Source organism: Phascolarctos cinereus, unplaced genomic scaffold (assembly GCF_003287225.1).
Source record: "Phascolarctos cinereus isolate Bilbo 61053 unplaced genomic scaffold, phaCin_HiC Scaffold_4;HRSCAF=312, whole genome shotgun sequence".
In the NCBI taxonomy this organism is placed as follows: domain Eukaryota; kingdom Metazoa; phylum Chordata; class Mammalia; order Diprotodontia; family Phascolarctidae; genus Phascolarctos; species Phascolarctos cinereus.
Genome location: NW_027555847.1, coordinates 62,410,261 through 62,423,455, shown reverse-complemented (window position 1 = coordinate 62,423,455; position 13,195 = coordinate 62,410,261).

The following is a 13,195-nucleotide window of genomic DNA, read 5'->3' as shown; positions in this document are numbered from 1 at the left end:
TAAACTGAATACAATGGAAGTGAGGCACACATGTAGGATGCCTATGTGGCACAGAGAGAACTCTCAACTTCTAGAACTTTATGGCTAAGAAGTCTGTTTTTGAATCCACTGTCTTTGTTAAGCTGCTATCTATTTGGGTGACTGCCTGAGAATCTGTATCACTGTTTATCTTCTTTGATCCCAGATGGATGAACTATCTGCTACTGCTTCATTCCCCCTAATGATACGGTCAATAGAGGGAAATGGGGGGGAGGGGTATAAAACAATTTGACTCCAGTTCTGAAAATGAAATCCTCAGCTCCTGAACTTGGAGTCCTCTACTAATAGATTAATTCGCTTCTTGCCTGGCCAACTACTGAAGTGCCTTTATTGAAAGCCCCCAGAGAATCGTGGTTAGGTTATTTGGTTAAACAATTAACTGTTCCCTTTTTGACCCAAACAAAAACTTTCACAATTCATAAAGAGATCAAAGGATATAGACCATCTTGGTTACATATTCAAAATTTCATCTTGCCTTTACACTATGTTAACTGAGGCTGATAGGATATGTCAAGCCCCTTCCCTTATACTATATTTCCCAAATCTGTACCTCTAGTCTGGCCATTTCTTTCTCTTCTAATTTCCAAATTCACATTCCCAACCATCATTAAGACATTCTACCCCAGAGGTGAAGAACTTGTGGCCTCGAGGCCACATGTGGCCTTCTAGGTCCTTGGGTGAAACCTTTTGATTGAGTCCAAGTTTTACAGAACAAATCCTTTTATTAAAGGGGTTTGTTCTGTGAAATTTAGATTCAGCCAAAAGGCCACACTTGAGGACCTAGAAGGCCACATGTGGCCTCAAGGCCACAGGTTCCCCACCCTTGTTCTCCCCTAATGTCTCATTGGATCATCAAGCTCAACATCTCAATATTAAAAAAGCAGCATGGTACAGTAGAAAGAACATGAGATTTAGAGTCAGAAGACCTGGTGTCAAATCCTGCCTCAGTTACTTCCCGTGTGGCCTTGAGCAAATTACTATCTGAGTCTCAGTCATCACATCTATAAAATGGGGGTATTGGATTAGGAAGGTTTTAAGGTTTCTTCTAACTTTAAACCTATGATCCTATGATATCCCCTTCTCAAAACTTATTATCCACCTCAAACCTATTCTTTCTTTTTCTTTCCCTATTTCTGTTTTTAACATTAAATTTTATTTTATTTTCAGATCAGCATTCTATCCCTCTCATCTTGTACCTTCCCTATGACGAAGCAAGAAAAAGTAAACCCCTGTTACAAACATGTATGGTAAAGCAAAACAAATTCTCACATTGGCCATGTCCCTTCCCCCAACCCTGAAAAAAAAAACCCATGGCTTAATCTTACTATTTCTATTAATGGCACTGCTAACTTCTTATCACCTAGGCTTGAAAACATCAGGGCCATCCATGATTTATTGAATCCCAGAGTCTCAGAGCTGTAGGAACTTCAGGCATCATCTAATTCAACCATACCTGAACAAGAATTCCTCCTAGAACATTCCCAACAAATGGACATCCAGCCTTTTCTTGAAGACCTAGAGTAAGGAAGAACCCACTACTACTAAGGCAGCTAATTACATTTGTCATAGCACTAATCCTTAAAAATTTCCTCTGACATCATACCTTAATCTGCCTCTTTACATCTTCCACCCACTGCTTTCAGTTCTGCCCAAGCCTCAGATACTGTGTGATCGCAGGGCAAGTCTCTTGGACTTTCTTTGCCTCAGTTTCCTTGTTGTTAAAATGGGACTAATAATAGAACCCATCTCTGTGGGTTGTGGGAGGATAGAATGAGGTAATAGTTGTAAAACACTTTGCAAACCATAAAGTGATATACAAACGCTAGCTGTTGTTGTTGTTGTTATTAATATTGAAAACAAATCTCTTTCAAGGGACAGTCTTCAAATATTTGACAGCTGTGATGTTCCTTTCCCCCAATACTTTGATCCTTCATCCTCTCTACCTACATATAATTAACATCTATATTCTGCTTATTTTGTTTTCTCAATGTCACTTCACATTCAATCATTTCTCATCATTTTCACTGCTACCACCCTAGTTCAATGGAACTCAATTCATAACTCATAGTAGTGATAATCACTATATTAGTGACAAATTGGAAAGAAGCCCTGCCCTTAAGAAGTTTATATTCTCCTGAGAGGGAACAGAGGAGAGGAGGGAAATACAACAGGTACACCACTACACACAAAGTAAATACAAAGTAACTGCTTAGTAGAACTTGAGATAAACCTTGAAGGAAGTTAGGGATTCCAAGAAAGAGAGGTAAGGAGGGAAAGCTCTCCAAGCGTGGTGGGACAGCCTGGAGAGAGTTCAGCCTCTCCTAGTCTACTGAAGGAGTTTCCTAACTGGGCCTCCTGCCTTCCTCATCTAATTCATCCTTTATGCTGACTGCTCGTACTAGATTAATCTTCCTAAAGGATCACAGAATTTAGTACTAGAAAGAACTTTAGAGATCAGACAGTCCAGGGGTTCTTAACCTGGAGTCTGTGAGTTTGTTTTTAAAAATATTTTTATAATTATATCTTTTCTTTTCTCTTCCATTTTTCCTTCCTTTCTCTTTTCTTCCTTCCTTTCTCTTCCTTCCTTCCTCTTTGTTTATTTCTTTCTTCCTTCCTTTCTTTCCCCTATTTTGCCCACAATTGAATTGCAGTGGCCACTCACAGTTCAATCTCACTGCTAATAAGCATGGAAGTTTTGGCCAACTCCATTTCCAGCCTGGGCCACTTCACTTCTCTTTAGGCAGCTAGATGTCCTCCACTCTTGAGGGGTCACCATGTAGTTGCCAGACTGAGTGCAGATACCCAATTGACTTAGCCTACTGCAGCACAGAGCTCTGGAGCTCAAGCAATCCACAAGCCTCAGCCTCTCCCAGTAGCAGGAATTATAGGCATGTGCCATTGTGAGTAAGCTAACAGTGATATTTCTTTTTTTTCCCTCTGGGTGTAATGTTTTTATTTTAAGTTTTGAGTTCTAAATTTTATTCCTCTCCTTCCCTTCTCCCTTCCTGAGACAGTAAGCAATCAGATACAGGCTAATGCAGTTATATAAAACATTTCCATATTAGTCATTTTGTATAAGAAGACTCTAATAACAGGAAAAAAAAGAAAGTGAAAAATAGCAAGTTTCAGTCTGTATTCAGTCAATACCAGTTCTTTCTCTGGAGGCACATGCTATGTTTCATCATTAGTCTAGTCCCTTGGGATTGTCTTGGATCATTGTATTGCTGAGAATAGCTAAGGCATTCACAATTCATCACTGAACAATATTGCTGTTACTATGCACAATGTTCTCCTGGTTCTGTTCACTTCACTATGCATCAGTTCATGTAAGTCTTTCCAGGTTTTTCTGAAATCATCCCGATTGTCATTTCTTATAGCACAACAATATTCCATCACAATCATATATCACAGCTTGTTTAGCCATTCCCCAATTAACAGCCATCCCTTCGATTTCCAATTCTTAGCAACCACAAAGAGCTGCTATAAATATTTTTGTACAAATAGATCCTTTCTCCTTTTTTTAGATGTTTTTGGGATAAAGACCTATGATAGATACATTTCAATATAACTGGTTTCCTTTGTAATTTTATGTATTTTATTTTATGCATTTAAAAACATGATTCTGAAAAGGGCTCCATGGTTTCCACCAGACTGCAAAAGAAATCCATTAAGAACTCCTTATCTATTCTACCCCCCTCATTTTAGAGAGAAGAAAACTGAGACCCAGAAGGGATGACCACTTGCTGGGGATCATAGAGGTATCGCTGTCCAAGTACTAGCTTGGGCTAGAATGTCTCTGAGGTTCTTTCCAACTCTGAAATTCTGTGACAAAGATCTCAAGTATCCTCCCCGTTCTTCTGGGAAGAGTGGTCCTTACATGTTGCTACAGAGAACTACCCAATCTTCCATCTCACATTGGATGATCTTCAATTTCTGATTTAAAGAATAAGTGTTAGCACCATGGATGAACCTTGCTGCTAAAGGAAGCAGTTTGTGGCAGCCACAGGCTGACAATTTAGTCACAAAGTTGGAGGGACTGTTTGTCCTCACACAGTCTGTGAGGTTTCTAGCTTAAGCTTATTATGTTATTCCTGGCATATAGGGTGAGGACTTCATCTGAGATCCTTTATTCTTTCAACACATACTTTCTGAGTGCTTATTATGGGCACAGCATTGTGTTAGGCAGAGTGAAAGATACAAATAATAAGAACATGAAGAGATTTGGGAATCATTTGCCAAGGGATGATAGTTGAAGTAATGGGAATCAATGAGATTGCCAGGGGAGAGAATGTAAAGAGAGAAGAAAAGCAGACAAAAGACTGTAGAAAGCCAATAAAGAGGGGGAGGGGAAGAAGAGCAACTACTAAAGAAGATAACAGAAAAATAAGCCAGAGGTAGATGGAGGACCAGGAAAATGAAGTGTCCCAGAAATCAATGGAAGGGTAAATTTCAAGAGGGAAGGACAGGATGGGTTAACAAAGTCAAAAGAAGTAAAGGTCAATAATGCATAATAAACATTGCTGGTAACTCAAGGAAACCCATGTGTCCTGGATAAATTCCCTTTCCCATAAGAATAGGAGATACTTGAGCAAACCTATTTATAGACATGAGGAAGGAATCCAATGGAGATTGGAGACCGAATATACAAGAGAAAAACGGGGATAACTGATGAGATAAGGAAGAGGCCAGAGATGCTGAGATAGAAGGACTTTGAGGAAAGACTGGCTTTGCAGACAGTTGTTTAATGTATGTCTTAATCTTAACATATAATAATAATTATAATAATGTATTGAGGCCTTATTTGCCTCAATAAGAGCATAGGCTAATAATAATAATAGGTAGCACATATACTAACAGTTTAAGGTTTGCCAAGTGCTTTACAAATATAATCTCATTCTATCCTCACAACATTGAAAGGCAGTTGCCATTCATTATTATTTTTTTCTTTTTGGTGAGGCAATTGGAGTTAAGCAGCTTGCCTACAGTCACACAGCTAGTAAGGTCTAGTGTCTGAGGCTGAATTTGAACTCAAGTCCTTCTGACTCCAAGGCTGTAGCTCTATCTGCCAAGCCAAATAGCTGCCCCGGGAGGTGCTATTATTAACCCCATTTTACAGATCTGGTAACTGAGGCACAGTTGTTAAATGATTTGGCCAGGATCCGATGCAGCTAGTGCCTAAGGCAAAATTTGAACTCAAGTCTTCCAGACTCCAGGTCCAACGTGATCTCTCCAATGGCACCAACGAGCTTCCTTACTCTTCTTTCTTATCTCATATATGACCTCATACCAAGTAGAAGTATCTCTAAGCGGTAGGTACAAGTTGACCTGCAGAAAAAGTCCCCCCACAACCCCAAAATTTACAAAAAAAAAAAGTCGTTCAGGTTTAAAATCCGGCAGGTTGAAAGCCAGGTTGAGATAGTTTCCTGGGTGATCAATGCATGACAGCTTATTTAGAGAAGGTGGAATGATTCGGGGCACATTCCTAACGTCTGAGGGCTTCTCTGGGAACGCCACGACCTTCTCACTGGAAAATCGGTTCTTGAATTATTTATGAAGTTTGCCTCCCTGGGAGGGGAGAAGTGGAGGGGTGGGGGAGGGGCGATCCAGGCCACGCGAAGAGAAATGATGTCAATAAACACTGATTAAAAAAAGCAGCTTCTGGGGTTCCAACAGGCGGGCAATGAATGGGACGCCCTCTGATTGTCCCCTGGTCATCCGCCTGTCCAGTAAACATGAGATAAATACAGAGGGCTTTAAAGTCCTCAAGTCACTTTGTGGTCATTATTCCATAGGTGCCTCACAACAGCCCCTAAAGGTATTACCGGTGTTATTATTCCCATTTTACAGAGGACGAAACTGAGGCTCGGTGAAGCCAGGGGACTAGTCCAGGCTCCCACGGTGGTAAATGAAAGAGGCGGGATTCGAATCCAGGTCTCCCGGATTCCAGGTCTGGCATCCTCTCCGGCGTTCAGATCCCCGGGACACGCAGACAAACAACGCCTGCCCCTCCCCCACCTCCTTGCCCCGCCCCGCCCCGGGGTAGCGCGCTTACGCACAGAGAAAGACGCCTGGGCTGCACCCTCTGACGCAGAGCGGAAGATGGAGGCGGGGCCATTCTCGGGAGGGTGGGATGAGAGGGGTAGGAGGGGCGGGGCAGGTGAGAGTTCTCGCGCGTACGGCGCATGTCTCGCGTTTAGGCACCGCCCCTTCGGGTTCGGACTCCAAGAAGAGCCGCCGTCCTGTCTCTAGTGGGGTAATGGGGCGGGCCAAGGTGGGTGGGAGGAGCGGTAGGAAGATCTGCCCCCTCCACCTTCCCTGAGCTCCCTGACACCTCAAGGTATTCGCAGCCTCGGAGACGACGAAAGAGGATCGATGTTCCGGAAGACATTTCCTCCTGGGGAGGGAGGGACGTCTCCGTACGGCCCTTCGTCTTGTACCGCATTAGCCTTACGCCATTTCCGGCATGTGTTCCGGCTGATGTGGCCGGACGCTGGAAGGAGGGGGGGAAGGGAGGGAGCGAGCTGCTCTGCTGCTCTCTGGTGGCGGCTCGTGGGAGCCACCGCAAATTCTCATAAAGGAGCATTTCCGAGCATCATTGCCTGTCCCCTCCCGTGGTACCCCGCCTAGGGCATCCTTAGCTGCTGGGGTGACCCTGGACGGGCTGGAAGGAGGAGTAGTAGCTTGGAGCCATGGGGGACCTTGGACAAAATCTGGCCCAGGGGTTCTTAACTTTTTTTGTGCCGTGGATCCCTTGGGCAGTCTGGTCCCCTTTGCAGAAAAAAATGTTTTTAAATGCAGAAAATAAAAACACATAGGAATAAAAAGGAAACCAGTGACATTGAAATATAGTTATCAAAATGTTTAAAAACACAAGTTTATAAACTTATAGGTTAAGAACTCTTGGTCTGGTTCAACCACATTATTTTTTTTAGGATGTTTTAGCTCTACATTTTTTAAAATTAATTTTAATTTATCAGCAATCACTTCCATAAGCTTTTGAGTTTTAAATTTTTCTCCCCCTCCCTCCCCAAGACAGGGCACAATCTGATATAGTCTTTCCATATACATTCCTATTAAATATATTTTCACATTAGTGATCCAATCACATTATTTTTATGAAAGAGAAAACAGCTCTGAGAGGAGGAATGACTTACCTGGGATCCCATTGTGTCAGAGAATTATGACCACACCCATTTATATTACCCTCTAAGGATTGCAAGGCTGTTTCTATATGTTATATCATTTGTTTGAGAGTTATAATCCATTGTACAGACAGGAAAACTTACCTAATGTCATCCAACCATTGTTTGTTTTTCCTTATTAAAAAGGACGAATGATATCATGAGGGTGATATCTTGACTTGCCCCTGAACTGAATTTAAGTGAGGCAGAATTTTACAGTCCTCAACCTCATTCCTTCAGAGTCATGGAAGTCCAGTTATAAGACAAAAGTCAAGACCACTGGCCATGGCCCATGATACAGTGGACAACCTTGGTGCCTTCCATATCTGACCAAGCTCTAAGTGCTTCACAGCACCTGCTTCAACCATTTTCATATCAGTTGGAACAAATTGTCTTCAACTGCACATTCTAGTGAGGGAAATCTTCACATGCTTGGGATAGACAACTCCCTAATTCACTCATAGGTTTGAGGCCTGTCGGTTACCTTCAACCTGGTTTAGCCCATCTGCCAAGATGGTTTTAAAAGGGTGTGGCTTTTGCACATGCTCCAGCTTCTTGGGGCCACACGTGAGAGTTGGGTGACAAGTGGACACCAAAGGTGAATGAGCAGCCCTGAAAAGGGCTCAGTAAGCCCTCACCTCAGAGGTGCTAGTTCTATCTAAACAAATGGCTGAAGTGGAATGTGAGCTCAAGTCTTCCTGAATCCTTCTCCTTTACTCTGTCCACTATATGTGGCTGCCTCTCGTATATAATTTTAAGCTGGAAGAGCTTAGAAGTATAATCTAACCCCTATCATTTTATTAGTGAGGAAACTGAGGCCCAGAATGGAGAAGCAATTTGCCTAAGATCCAGGTAGAAAGTAGTAAATTTAGAATTTGAACCCATGTCCTCATGATTCTAATCTTCTGCTTGTTCTAGTTCATCTCTGCCTTTTGGAGAGTCTCTTCTATTATTTGTGTCTGTTGTGATTTATGTCTGTTGAATTTGTTGTAGGGGAAGGAAGGCATACAGTGTAAGTGTTATCTTAGTTATGTGACATGCGGCGGGGACATGTGACATCATGGTAGTGTATTTCATTCATTTATTTATTGAACACCTTCTATAAAATGCTTTTGGGGGTCTTTGTTGTCTAGGGCACTGGGAGAGCCAGTGGAAGGTAGGAAAAATAAAAGTGTTTTTAAAAAATAGATCTTTAACAGACTAGTTGGGTGGATAAAACCTATTTTCAGTTCTAGAAGGTGGAATGTAACAATTACTTTAAGAGGGAAAAGGTTGCCTTAGGAATTTGTATGGCAACAATTACTTTTTATCACCTATCTTTTAGAGCCACAGAGAGCTCTTCATTATTATTATTACATTTTAAGTTTCTTGAGCATAAGCATGGTTCTTTTTTATCTTTACATCACCTCTTTTTTAATTTTTTTAATTTTAATTTAATTTAATTTTTTACCATCACCCTTTAGAAAGAGATCCCTAATGAAGTGCCCTATGGATCTATGCTGTTTAACCCTTTATCTAAGCAACTCAGAGGCATACATGTTGTGCTAATGATATTTTAACACACGAATAATGAAGCCAGAATCTGAAAAGATCTGTAGAAGCTTGATCATTGGGGCATTTATTCCCATCACATTTTATTTTATGGTCTTACACTTTATCTTTTTTTTGACTAGTATTTTATTTTTCCCACTTATATGTAAAGACAATTTTTAGCATTCATTTTTACAAGATTTTGAGTTCCAAATTTTTCTTCCTCCCTCCCCCTCCTCTTCCTAAAATGGTAAGCAATTTGATATAGGTTTTACATGTGCAATCATGTAAAACATATTTCCCTATTAGTCACAGTTGTGAAAGAAGAAACAGACCAAAGGGAAAATAACCACACACAAAAAAAAAGTAAGTGAAAGAAATACGATTCAATTTGCATTCAGAGCCCATTAATTTTTTTATGAGGATGTGGATTGCATTTTCCATCAAGTCCTTTGTACTTTTCTTGGATTGTTATGTTGCTGAGAAGAGCTAAGTCATTCATAGTTGATCATCATACAGTGTGGCTGTTATTGTGTACAATGACACCATGTTTCCAAAAGGAGGTTGATAAGCTACAAAGCTTCTGCAGAGGCCAACCAGGATGGGGAATGGTCATGATGCCACATTAATAATTCTTACTAGTAGAAGTAACCAGGATATTTAGCCTAGAAAAAATAAAACTTAGAGGAGAAAATGATAGGTGTCTTCTAGTATTTGAAGACTGAAATGGAACAACAATTGCACTTGTTCTCCTTGGCCCCAGAGGAGAAAACTGGGGCACAAGGGATGATGGAGAAGTGAAGGTTATTGGTCAGTGCAAAGAAAAACTTCCTGATAATTAGAGCAATCCAAAAGTGGAATGGCCTGCCTTTCTACAGAATGGATTTTCCCGAGTTAGAGGTTTTTAAGCAAAGCCTGGATGGTCACTTACTTGCTGGAAATCTTACAGAAGGGGTCCTTGGTCATGTCTAGTTTGGACTAACTGGTGTCCGAGGTCCCTTCTGACTCTGTGAGTTTGTGATTTTCTTGTCTCTCAGGCTGCCTTATTGAGTGTGGGGGACATCCTGCCCATTTAGTAAACATGTATTTGTCTGCATTCATACTGCCTTACTTGTTTAAAATGGAAAGGTGGTATATGTCTAAAAAATAAATAGGAACGTCATTGCTTGGGACTTCTCTAATAGGATGAGGGCCTGATGCTAATCACACTGTAAACTGTCTCTCCTCTGTCCTTCTCCCCCACCCCATGCCAATATATTTATACAGATTAAATATGGTAAAAAGTGAGCATCAAAGACAGCAGAGAAGCCAGAGGGGCAGAGTGCGTGGGTAAGGAGACAGGGCAGATCCATTTTATTTGCAGCAACTGTATTTCATTTATTCTTTGTATCTCCAGCACCTGGAATAGTACCTGACATATAGCTGCTTAATAAATGACCTTGCTGAATCGAATTGAATTTTTATCATTGCCTACAATCTTTAGGTCTAGATTCTATCTGGTTATTGCTGTTTGTCTTTGTTCTGGAAGAGGATCACGACATCAGAGAGGTGATGCCATGACATGCAAGTGAATTGGATTTAAGTGAGGGAGCTCTGTGCAAAGTTACCAGCCTCACTTTCTCCTCCAGAGCCATCTGGGTCCAGTGGCCAGATATAGATCAGGACAACTGGAGATGGCCTAGGATGCAGTAGTTTTTTCAAGCTAAGGTCTTTAGCTCTATTTGGAAGGCCTTGGGGTGCCACCAAAGGCTTCTGAGCAGAGGAGTAATACGATTAGAGCAATATATTAGGAAGGCAAGCAGCATAGACTGGAAAAAGGGAGACACTAGGGACAGGGTTAGTAAGCTATTATGGTGGGACAAGTGATGAGGTATGGGAGAGGAGGGTATTAAACAAGGGAGAGGAGTAAAAAATGACTGAGATTTCAAGTCTGAGTTAGTAGGATGATAGTAACACCAATAGAAATAGGGAAGTTAGGAGATAAGACAGGTTGCGGGGGAGGGAAGGGAATGATGGATTCAGTTTTGGATATTTTCCATTGGTTTCAACCAAGTGTATGCAGTTACAAAGAGGAATGTTTAGAGTGAGACGAAAAGAGAGCTAAGGCCAAAACCTTGGAGAAATTCCACACTTAGAGAATGGAAAAAGGTTGAGGAACCAGCAAAGGAATCTGACAAGGAGCAGTTGGAGAGAGGAGAAACATGAGAGGGCAGTATCACAAAAGCCAAGAGAAAAGCATCAAAAGGAACATATTGTCATTCACTCAATATACATTTATTAAGTATCTACAATGTGCAAAGTATTGGAGATAACAATTGGCACAGGCCTTGCTCTGAGGGAGCTTGCAATCTAATAGAAAGAGAAAATGCATGCAAATAACTAGGGAGCAAGGGAGGGATAAGTGCAAAGCCGAGGCCCAGACCAAATGTTATGAGAAGTTTGGATAGAGAAAATTCATTTTCACCTAGGGAGGACGCAGTAATGGTAAGGCTTGATGGAGAAAATAGTACTGGAGCTGGGACTCATTTGGTAAAATATGGAAACCACAAAAGGCTTTTGGGCATAGGAGTCAAATGATCAAATGAGTACATTGGGAAGTTTATTTGGGCAGTAATGAGAAGAAGGATGAATTGGAAAGGGGACAGAAAGGAGCTGCATCCAGGCCCACAGAGAATCAAAAAACCCACCAGTGGGTCACCTTCCCCCAAAGACCTGTCTAGTCTCTAGCTTTTAAACTGCCCTGGGTGGGGCTTCAGCAAGGAGTGTGTGTGTGTGTGTGTGTGTGTGTGTGTGTGTGTGTGTGTGTGTGTGTGCGCGCGCGCGAGCGCGCGCTTTTCCATGACGCTGCTCCCCCAAGCTCCTTTGTCTTCACTTTGTTTTTCCTCTGGCAGCTTTCTCTCAGCTACCCTTCCACTGGTGCTGGCTTCTGCTATTTTCTAGCAGATGGTACTCATCACCTATTCCAGGGGACCAGCTGTCCAGCCCATGTGGATAGGTCACCCTGGAGCCTTTGACTACTCAAACATGTATACATAGCATAAATACACCGTACAACAAAGAGCTTTTTTTTTTTAAACCTTGTTTTGTTATTTGCAAGATATCTCTAAACACGAAGGAAGGGACAACTGGCTGCTTCTGGTGCAGGCACCCTGACTAAGGGAGAAGGAAATATTATACAGTCTGCTATATTTAGAATAGAAGAGACCTGAACATATCTGTAAGCAGAAGGAAAGGAATGAAGAAAAGGGGGTGGATCTTGAATATGTATAAGAAAGAGGACATAATTGAGAGAGAAAAGTCACAGAGGGGAATGGGATTAATTCCAGGGTAGAAGTAGGAGGTTTAGTTCTGGGAAGGGATAAGGACTTTCTTATGCTCTGAGACTGAACGTAAGGAGAAGATGGGTGTGAATATAGAGTTTCAGAGAGATTGAGAGGGCTCCAATGAGACAATTTCTGCTTTCTCAGTAAAACAGGAGGTGAGACCATTAGTTGAGAGTGAAAGGGATTCAATTAATTTCTCTTCCCTCCTTTTCCCTCTTTCCCAGGTCCCTCCTTAAAGAAGGCAATATTAAACAGCACTGGCTCTGGAGTGAGAGGACCTGGGTTTGAGTCCTAACTTTGATGCTATCTGGGTAACCCTGAGCAAGTGTTTTAGCCTTTGTGGACCTCAGTTTACTCATGTGTAAAATGAAAAGGTTGGCCCTTTCTGGATTTAGGATCCCATAATCAACTTGTCCAATTCCTACCCATCCTTCAGTGTCAAACTCATGCAGTCTCTAACCTTCCCTGATCCCCTAGGAGGATATTAACTATCCCCTCTGAGCTTTCACCTCTGATCTCCTATCACAATTTCCATGCATATGACTTGTTTACCAGACTAGAAGCACCATGAGGGCAGATAATGCTTTTTTCTTCACTGTATCTTCCCACAATAACAGAGGGCCTTGAACACAGTAGACACTCATCAGAGTTTAGTGAAAGAAAAAGTCAGAACACCTGAGTTTGAATTCCAGCGCTGTCGCTTACTAGTTGTGGGACCATGGGCACCTCACCTCTTTGAGCATCAATTCATTTGTTAAATATTTAATGGTTTTATTGTTTAGATGTGAAGGATGACTTGTCGGTAAACAGGCACTTATAAAGTGATTACTAAATACCAGTACCATGTTAAGTGCTGGGAATATAAACACAAGCAAAAAGAGAGTCCTGGCCCTCAAGGGCCACGTTCTTTTTCATTTTTTAAATTAAAAAAAAATTTGGGCTTATGTTTTTTAAAAAAATATTTTAATAAGTTTTTTTGCTGTCTTCTGTTTCACATCATCACAGTTATCCCAAGCATCCCTATCCCTCCCCATCCCTGAGAGAAAAAAAATCAGCACCACTGATTAATCTATTGGGAGCTTACATTCTAATGGGGAAAACAATGTGTGAAAGGAAGCTAAA